Genomic DNA, 10,373 nt, shown 5'->3' with positions numbered 1-10,373 from the left:
GCCCAGGTGAGAGGACTGCTTGAGGCCAGGAGTTCAAGACCAGCCTGGGCAATGTAGTGAGACCCCCATCTCTACCAAAAATGAAAAATTCATTTTTTGAATTTTTCTCTGGGCATTGCTCTTGCCTGTAGTCCCAGTTCCTCAGGAGGCTGAACGTGGGAGGTCAAGGATGCAGTGAACTGTGTATGTCTGCACCACTATACTCCAGCCTAGGTGATAGAGGGGGACCCTATCTGAAAGAAAAAAAAAGATAATTTTGGTGAGTGATATGTGTTAATAATACACCAGTGTTATGATAGAGACTGGGAAGCTGCTTCAGATTGCCTGTGTAGTCAGGAAAGCCTTTTGGAGGTTGAGACCCCAAAAAGGAGGCATTATCCATGGGAAAATCACTACTTGTTATCAATTATCTATTGTCACAATGCTGTATAACAAACCACTCTAAAATTCAGAGGCTTAACATAATAACTGGCTATTATTATTCATGAGTCTATAGGTCTTCAGGACAGTTCTAGTCCCAGGTGAGCTCACATATTCATCTTTGGGTGGCTGCAGGTCAGGTGGGCGGTCATGCTGCTCCTGGCTGGGCTTACATGTTTGGGATCTGCTGGCTGTTCACAGGTCAGGGAAGACTTCAGCTCTTTTCCATGTGGCTTCTCATCTTCCATCAAACTAGCCCAGGCCTGTTCTCATGGCAGAGGCAGGAATCCCAAAGAGAATGTGGAAGCATTCAAGGTGTGTTAAGGCTCAGGCTCAGGTCTTTATCACTTCTGTCATTTTCTTTTGGCCAAAGTGAGTTAAAGTCCAGCTGAGATTCTGGGAGGAGCTATCAAGTCACATTGCAAAAGGTGTGGCTACAGGGAGGAGTGGAAAATTTAGGCAATTTTTGCAATTAATCTCCCATATTACTTTAAAAGCTTTCAGTTCTATCAGGAAGCGATAGCAATTCTAAACTTGTACAGTATGTGCCCAATAAAATAACCTCAAAATGCAAAAAGAAAAATAGAACTACAGGGAGAAATGAATAAGAATACTTTTTTTTTTTTTGAGATGGAGTTTTGCTCTTGTTGCCCAGGCTGGAGTGCAACAGTGTGGTCTCAACTCACTGCAGCCTCCACCTCCCAGATTCAAGTGATCCTCCTGCCTCAGCCTCCCAAGCAGCTGGAATTACAGATGCCTCCCACCCACCTGGCTAATTTTTGTATTTTGAGTAGAAACGGGGCTACACCATGTTGGCCATGCTGTTCTCAAACTCCTGACCTCAGATGATCCACCTGCTTTAGCCTCCCAAAGCGCTGGGATGACAGGTGTGAGCTGAACGCAATTTAAAGCTTGAATTAATTCAGGTATTCAGTCAACAAATATTTATAGCACACTTTCTGTGTGTGAGGCACTACTCTAGGTGTGCTGGGCAAATAAAGTGAACAAAAGTCAGCCATCGTCATCCTTATGGAGTTGATATTCTTGTGAAAGGAAATAGATAATAAACAAACTCATAGACAAAACAAATGCAATGACTATGTTATGGAGAAAAGCAGCAGCAGGGAAAGGAGATACAGGGTGCTGGATGGCCTTAAATAGCATGGCTAGGGAAGACACTACTGAGAAAGAGACACTTGAGCAAAGATCTGAAAGCATGGAGGGAATGAGTCATGTGTGTCTCCTGAGGACTAGCAGAGGGAACAGTAAGTACGAAGAAGGCCCGCAGGCAGGAGCTGGTTTGGCATGTTCTAGTAGTAGACAGGCTTGGCAAGGTGGCTAGGGATAGGAGTACTCAGGGGCTAGATCATGCAGAGCGTTTTTGCCATAAGAATTTTGGATTTTAGTCTTAGTGACAGGAGGACCCTTGAGGGTTTTTGACTAGGGGGTTATCATACAGTATTAGGAGTGAGGATCCTGGGAAGAAAAGGGCTGTTTCCAGGACAAGGGTTAGGAAGCCAGACTTCTTTGAGGTTGCTGGTACCAATCTCATCAGGCAACGTGCTCCTAGAGAATTTCTTTTGCTCTGTGTTTCATCTACCTAGACAGCAACGTATTCCCCAAAGGATGTCACTATCTCCAAAGAACATATTCCAATTATCCTGGGAAATAAGATAATTGGAATTATGAGAGTACTCCTATTCTCAATTCTCAGAATGAAAACCTATCCAAGGCAAGAACAAAAGGTAACTCCAGAAGGCACACCCTTCGCCATTGTGAAAACCCAGTCAACACTTTATTGGAGCTACCAGGTTATGTGAAACTCTTGATAGTTTTGTCACTTTCAAGATATAGGCAGGGGCAGGGGCTAATGCCTGTAATCCCAGCAACTTGGGAGGCCAAGGTAGGTGGATGGCTTGAGCCCAGAAGTTCAAGACCAGCCTGGGCAACATGGTAAAAACCTCTAACAAAAATACAAAAATTAGCGGGGCATGGTAGCACAGACATGTAGTCCCAGCTACTTGGGAGGTTGAGGTGAAAGGGTGGCTTGAGCCCTGGAGGTGGGGTTTGCAGTGACTAGAGATTGTGCTACTGCACTCCAGCCTGGGCAATGCAGTAAGACTTTGTCTCAAAAAAAAAAAAAAAGTATGTGTGTATATATGTATATATATATATGTGTGTGTGTGTGTGTATATATATACACTTTTTGAGACAGAGTCTCACTGTGTTGCCCAGGCTGGAGTGCAGTAGCACACATATATGTACATGTGTGTGTATATATGCATATAATCTTATATGAAAGAAGGAAATAAATGGGTGCCTTTATTCAACAAATATTTATTGAGCACCTACTCTGTGCCAGGCACTCTTCTAGGTGCTAGGGTTGCAGCAAGTTTTGTCTTGTTTTCACAAGGCAGGCAGAGATCCCTGCCCTTAACAACATGTAAGATAAACATGCAAAATGCCTGATGTTAGATGGGGAGATAAATTCCCTGAAGGAAAGTAAAGCAGGGACAGGGACATTTAGGAGTGAGGATGTTACAACAATTTAAAATAAGTTGGTCAGGGGAGATTCATTGAAAAGTCCTATTTGAGTGAAAACCTAAAGAAGGTGAGGAATTGAAGCAGGCTGGTATTTCGGGGAGTTATGGGCAAAGGGAATAGGAAACGCAAAGGCCCTAAGGTGGGGAAACAGCAAAGAGTCAGGTGTAGGCAGAGCAGAAAGTAGGAGCTGCATAAGTGAAGGGCAGAGCCTGGCTCTTGTAGAGCTTTGTAACACAACCACAACAATATCCAAGTGTGCCATTTAACATTTTATTCAACATTCTATGGCAAAGAAAAATTGACTGCTACCAAAATGGTAGTTTCTGACCTTCAGTTCCCTATATCGAATTCTGTAAGTTGTAATACACTTTACTAAACATAAGCAGAAAAAGACTAACAAATTCTGTTTAGTAACTCCAATTCTGACAGTTCTCATGTCTAGGCTAGAATAAGGGCACCGCAATGGCAGAACAGATTTTTTTTTTTAAATTGAGGTGGAGTCTTGCTCTGTCGCTAGGCTGGAGTGCAGTGTCACGATCTTGGCTCACTGCAACCTCCACCTCCTGGGTTCAAACGATTCTCCTGCCTCAGCCTCCCGAGTAGCTGGGACTACAGGAAGGCACCACCACATCTGGCTAATTTTTTGTACTGTTGGTAGAGTAGAGACAGGGTTTCACCATGTTGGCCAGGATGGTCTTGATCTCTTGACCTCGTGATCTGCCTGCCTCAGCCTCCCAAAGTGCTGGGATTACAGGTGTGAGCCACCGCGCCCGGCCTATGTTTTCTATTTTCTTTGTAGGATTTTCTTTTTTCAGAGGAAAGTACAGGTATGGTTCCACTCAAGTGGATCTCCAGGCAGTAGGGAGTTCTGCCCTCAAGCAGGCAGCACACAGGAGGGGAGAAGCCCCTCCTAAGGGTACTACAAACTTGGCTCCAATCCATGATTTCAGTTTCTGACACAAATACAACATTTAGTGAGGGGAGTAAATCAGGTATCTGAGAGCTTGCACAGAGGCTTTCTAGCAAAACAAAAAGCACCTATAGGCTACTTGGATGATAGTGTGAAGAAGATTCTCATGAAGACAACCATTCTACTGGTTGAGGGGGGCCAGGTGGATGGGCAGCGGGTGGAGCTTGAGTTGAGAGAACCAGGAAAACAAAAACAGTACAACAAAAAGCTGCTCAGCCATGTATTATCCACACTGGAGTCCTGTTTGCTCATTCTGGTGTGGAACCCAGAGTCCCGGTAAGGGAATGAGATGACTTCAGGACATCTGCCTGCCTCAGTGGAAGCAGAGGAGATAAAGGGTTAAGGTGGTGGTACAGCCTGTAGGGCTCAGAGTTTGAGCTCCCTCCAGGAGGGGACCGAGAGGTCTCTTTAGTATGAGGCACACAAGGGTACAGAGCCCAGAAGAACTCTGCTTAATATTCATATACCAAGCTTCTACAGACTAAATACACACACACAATAAGCTTCCACAGACTAAATACATACACACAAAATAAGCTTTCACAGACTACACACACACACACACACACAAAGCTTCCACACTAAATACAAAACAAGCTTTCACAGACTAAATACACACACACACACACACACACACACAATAAGCTTCCACAAACTACACACACACACACACACACAGTTTACTTCTCAAATCATGTACCACTTTCTACCAGATTCAAGAACATCCACAAGTACTAGTGGGTAAACAACTGTTAAGAAAAAGCTTGACTCCCTCATTAGTTATAATATACAAGTCTCCCCATTTCCTTACCTGTAATATAGGGTAACAGGCTGGGAAGCAGACAAGGCCCCTGATCAGCCCAGCATCTTACCTGATGAATACAAGGTTTTTAATCATCTTCCTTCCTCTCCCTTATCCTAACGAAAAATACTAGATTGCTATCACTTGCTACAGGTATACTTTAAATCAGTGCTGCTTGTCAAACTTTAATGTGCAGCGCAATCAGCTAGGGGAATCCTGTTAAAATGTAGGTTCTGATTCAGTGGAGCTGGGGTGAGGATAGGAATTATGCATTCCTTACAGGCTCCCAGGTTATGCTACACTGTTGACTGGGGATCATTCCTTGAGCAGCAAGAATTTGACACTAAGTTCCATTACTTAACACAACCTCCACACAAAAGCCCTCAAAAGGCATCACACAATGTAGACAATGAGCCCTTCCACTTCAGCTTCTTGCAGCCGCTGACCCTGCCAAGTGTCCAGCACTAGAGAGGCCAGGCATAATGGACACATCGTTTGGTCTTGGGAGGTTCACAACACCCTCCTACAGGAAGATCTTGGCAATTGTCTCCTCACCTCTTCTGGCTTTTTGATCTTACCTTTTGCCTCTGATGATAATTACCCTTTAATTGGCACCCGCCACCTTGTCATCTAAATAATTATAGTAAGTGCAACCTGCACCTCTGCCAGAGATATTTAAACAAAATGATAAAAACAAGTTCCTAAACTGCCAATTAAAGAAAAGAGACAAAACTGACCCAAATAAAAGTCATGTGGATCCCACCCACAGTGGAAAACATGACTTGTTATTCATATAAACTGCAGAAGAAGTTGATTTATTTTGAAACAAGAAAAATACTAATTCAGTATTTGGGAAATTGTAAATGTCAGAATATAAATTCTGCAAACAGGTAGGCAAAACAATCCAACCACACTAAAATCCATCTTAAATTTCTATTGGGAAAGGCTGCAGGGCCCCTGAACTACTTTTCCTTTATTTGGCGTTTCCCTGATTATACCGGAGGGAGCTGGATAACATCTGGGTGCATTAAAAGCAAATCATCCATTTGTGGACGGGCGGGCTTTTCACTGAAAGCAATTAGTTGTCTAATTTCCCAGGTGGGTCTCCATTAACCGTCTAACAAACACCAAGGCTGTCCGAATCCGATGAATCATGCACCTCTCTTAGGGGGAACTGGTTGTGCTACTCTTTAGAACGCTGTTTTCCCGTGGTAGCCTTAAAAAAAACTTCCCAATTTTCTGAATTAGGTAACACATTGAATAGGAAAAACCTAAAACAGCACAAAAGGGTGTACAGCGAAAAATTAATACTCCTTCCTCCCGTCATCCACCACCTCCCTGTCCTCCCTAGAGGCAATCACTAGTTCACTTCTTTAAACTTTTTATTATGGAAAGTTTCAGATACACAAGTAGAGAGACTATCATGAGCGCATGTGTTCGCATCACGCAGCGTCAATATGAAAAACGTCCTGCCAGCTTATTCCTTTCCCCCAGTTTCCATAGGCGTATTTTACAGTTCTGACACCAGATCACTCTACCTGTCAACATATTAGGTTAAAAAAAAAAAAAAAAAAACCATTACCACATTACCGTTACCACACCCAGCAAGGTTAATGATAATTGCTCAATACCATCCAATATTCTCAGGGCCACTTTTAATCGGTGAGGGGTATACGGAGTTAAGAGTAGGAGGAAGGACTGCGGGGCTGGAGGGGCGCGAAAAAGCGCGGGACGACACCGCTCGCGGCCTCGGGTGTCCGGCGCCTCGCAGTCCCCGCCGTCCTCACCTGCGCCAGGCCAGGACCGGCCAGGCCAGATCGAGGGAGGCTCTGGACCACGCGCTCCCTGCCTCTCCGCTCCCGGACGACAGCCCCCGCAGGCCCGGCGCAGCTGCACAACCCGCGGTCCCCAGACACCGGCAGGTCCCCGGAGGGGAAGCGATTGATACAGCTGCCTGCACTGCGTCCCCGGCCCGGCCGCCTATCCCCGTGGCACCTGCATCTCCTGGCGGGGCCAGGAGCTAGCCGGCGCTCCAGAGCCCGGGAGGGCCAGGCCTGTCGCCCGCTCCCGCGCCCGCGCCCGCGCCCGGACCTGGGCTCCGCAACCTCGCGGACCCGGACTACAACTCCCGTCGGGCCCCGCGGCCGGGCCAATGGCGGGCGCCGGAGCATGCGGGGCGCAGCGCCTGCGCGGCGGTTTGAGTAAACGGCTGCGCGATTGGCTGCGGGGTCAGGCGGCCGCGCGGGGACTGTGGGAAGCGGAGTGACGGAGCGAGCGGCTGTTGGAGGAAGGAGGTGGGGGCCGGGAGCGCAAATGGCGTTGAGATGGTTCAGGGCCCTGTTCAAACTCCAGCGCTGACCATTCACCGGCGGAAGCGGCGGCGCAGGAGGCGGCGGCGGCCCAGCGGGGGCACGTAGCGGGCTCCGGCACCAGCTCCGGCGGCGGCGGCCAGCGAGAGCTAGGCCCGGGCCCGGCCGGCGGCACTCGAGGCGGGGAGGGAAGTTGCGGGGCCGCCGCTCCTCCCCCCCCACCGGGCTTCCTATTTACCAAAAGCAGAGCCCCTCGCCTCTCTCGTCTCTCACCAGGCGGTCCTGCTCTCCTGCGCGGGGATTCAGCGCCTGCCCGCGGGCCGTAGGGAGCGGGAGAGGCAGAGGCGGAGGCGGCCCGTGGCCAAAGCACCCGCCAGGCGCCGAGGGTAAGTGAGGTGTCGGGCGGCTGCCTAGGCCGGGAGGGCGCCGGGAGGGTGGGGGAGGCAGAGGCTGGAAGCGGGCGATGGAAGTCTCACTGCCTCGCCCACCTGGCCGCTGAGGAAGTTGGGCAGGGGAACGACCTGAAGAACTCTCTTTTTCCCCTTTTATTTTCCTGTTTCGGAGTTCTTTTTCTGGCTACTGCTGATTGACTTAGCTCCCTAAACCCAGTCAACTGTGTTGATTTCAGCGCCGAGTCCTTTCTCGAGGTTTCATCCGCCCCTGGCTGCCACTGGGGCCTTGTACTGCCCTAGGGATTCGGTGGCAGAGGCTTCCGGGGCGTCGGAAGCGACCTCCCTTTCCTGGGCGGCGCGGGTGGGGAGGAGAAAAGTTGCGTGAGTGTCCAGCCAGAGGGGGCCGCCGCTCCCACTACCCGTGGCGCACTGGCCGCCCCCAGGTGAGGATTTCTGGGTGGTAAGGTTTGTCCCGTCTTCTTTCCTTCCTTAATGGAAGCCCCTGAAGCCTTTGGAGACCGGGAGGTTGCTAGATTCGGAAGGCAGTGAAGTGTAAATTTTTTTTTTTTTTTTTTAATCACAGCGCACTTCCCTCAAAATTCGACCTGATTTTGGGCTAGGGCAAAAGCCCAACGACCGAAAAGACTTAGTCGTGAATCATTCTTTCCTTTTTAGTTAGGACAGTTTTTGGAGTTTAAAGGTTGAGCAAGATTGGTACTTGAAACACTTAAATTTTTACTTCAAAGACGTCTGCACACTTATTTTGGAATCTATAGTGTTTTACGCTTAGATAATGCCATTGCAACAGTCTGATGACTTAAAGACATTTTATTGTGGGAAACGATAAAGGCAATCAGGAGGAGATATTATGTAATGAACTCTTCTGTACCCATTTCTTGGATTCAGCAGCTACTATTAAATTTATTTCGTCTATACACTTCTCATTCCTTAATGTTGGAAAATCGCTGATGTTATTTCATCTGTATTTCAGTATGTATTTGTAAAAGACGTCGTCTTTTAGCACGAAATTTCTGTTGTTTTTTGAGACAGAGTTTCGCTCTTGTTGCCCAGGCTAGAGTGCAGCGGCGCCACCTGGGCTCACCGCAAGCCTCCGCCTCCCAGGTTCAAGCGATTCTCCTGCCTCAGCCTCCCGAGTAGCTGGGATTGCAGGCATGCACCACCACGCCCGGCTAATTTTGTGTTTTTAGTAGAGATGGGGCTTCTCCATTTTGTTCAAGCTGGTCTCGAACTCCCGACCTCAGGTGATCCTTCCGCTTCGGCCTCCCAGACTGGTGCTGGGATTACAGGGGTGAACCACCGTGCCGGGCCATCACAAAATTATTTCTCATCACATAAAATAATTAAGTCCTTACTGTTGTGTATTCATTTGCAGATTTTAACTTTCAGGAGTGAATGCTTTGTGGTTCTAGAACCATTTTTATAATGAGTTTTTCTGATATTGGCATAAAGGAACTCAAGTCTAGGTTTTTGGTTTGGCCTTTGGTCAGTATTTTTAGATGATTATCATGTAAGTGTATCCAAAACATTCTAGTTAGCTTCCTTGGTGTATATGTAGGTACACTTACAGACCTGCAGGATCTCAGCTTTACTTTTTTTTTTTTTTTAAAGAGATGGGGTTTCACCATGTTGGTCAGGAGGCTGATCTCGAACTGCTAACCTCGTGATCTGCCCACCTTGGCCTCCCGAAGTGCTGGGATTACAGGCGTGAGCCACGGTGCCCAGCCCAGCTCTACACTCGTAAAGGAATCAAGAGAATTGACTTTTATTTTGTTTTCTGTGGTAGTTGTCCAGTATCCTGTTGTGTTTTAGGCTGTACTTAACAAGAAAGACGGTAAGACTTGCTAGTGTTAGAGCTGCAGTAGAAGATGAAATAGATCTCCTTCAGGAACACTGTTTTAACACAGATGTATGATGACTAAATTATTTTGTCAAATTAAAATTGGCTTCTCACGAAGGGGGGATGGGGTGGGGCACGGATCACTACTGATTTTATAGAAAACTCAGACAGTGACTCATTATAAGTTGTAGGAATTTAAATTAAGGGAAAATAAGTATAGGTCAAAACATTCAAAAATATAGTTGAAATATTTCAATTCTTGTAGGTTTCAAATTAAGATTTTTCAAGCCATTAGGCCTTTGTTCAGTTTTTAAAGTTATATTCGATGTATTGATGTTTGAACTGTAGAAAGGTCAAAGTGTAGGAAACTGATAAGGATTGATAATGTTTAAAAAGTACTGTAATTTTTTTTTTTAATGGGCACAGAACCAATGCAAGAACCTTGTTTTAAAAAATGTTTGACTCTTGATTTACTGCCTTAAAGATTTTTTTTTTTTTGTCCTGTGAAGTAGATAAATCAGGTGAATCGATTTGTCATTTATAAATTCAAGAGTAAAATAAAGGTTATATGTTTCTATTCCTGTATGAAACAGGGTAATATGCTGGAGCTCACCAGCTCCAGAAAATGTAACTCAGCAAATGAGCACAGCACTATCGGGACAAGGCAGATAGGATAAGGATAGTTTCTTTCCCTTAGAGAGGTGACCATCTAAGGAATATTTTTTTAAGTCACAGCCCAAATTACATTGCACCAAGAAGCATAATCTTCAAGATTGGGTTAAAAGCTGCAGATTGTAAAACATGAGAAAAAGCACCATCTTGGGGACCTTTTTCTCATGAATTAGTGCTATGAAATTTCAAATACTGAATTTAATAAATTATTGGGTATTTCTGAGATCCTGAAAAAAATTAACATTCTGTGCTTAAGAGTTTATATTAGAGGTAATTACCCTATATGGGTTATTATATTAATATTATTATTGTTATTGGTGTGATCTCACCTTGCTGCAGCCTCCATCTCCCAGCTTCAAGTAATTCTCCTGCCTCATCCTCCCAAGTAGCTGGGATCACAAGCATG

At 46.1% G+C, this 10,373-nt stretch overlaps 1 protein-coding gene across 8 annotated transcripts in view; it reads left to right on the top strand.

Moving 5' to 3' along the window:
• Window positions 1–6,974: 6,974 nt before the first annotated feature.
• WAPL (WAPL cohesin release factor) overlaps window positions 6,975–10,373 on the top strand; it is a 102,166-nt gene continuing 98,767 nt past the window's right edge. For 5 of the 8 annotated variants that reach the window (XM_032266945.1, XM_032266943.1, XM_032266947.1 and 2 more), the window contains exon 1: window positions 6,975–7,431. The gene's annotated coding sequence lies outside the window, so the exon portion shown is untranslated. Of the gene's footprint in view, window positions 7,432–7,745; window positions 7,881–10,373 lie in introns of those variants that run through there. The other 3 variants (XM_032266944.1, XM_032266948.1, XM_032266942.1) reach the window with 3 other exon arrangements.

This window comes from Sapajus apella, unplaced genomic scaffold (assembly GCF_009761245.1).
Source record: "Sapajus apella isolate SASKATOON/1434 unplaced genomic scaffold, GSC_monkey_1.0 scaffold163, whole genome shotgun sequence".
NCBI classification, from domain to species: domain Eukaryota; kingdom Metazoa; phylum Chordata; class Mammalia; order Primates; family Cebidae; genus Sapajus; species Sapajus apella.
The sequence above is the reverse complement of the archived record's forward strand: the minus strand, read 5'-3'. Positions and strand labels throughout refer to the sequence as shown.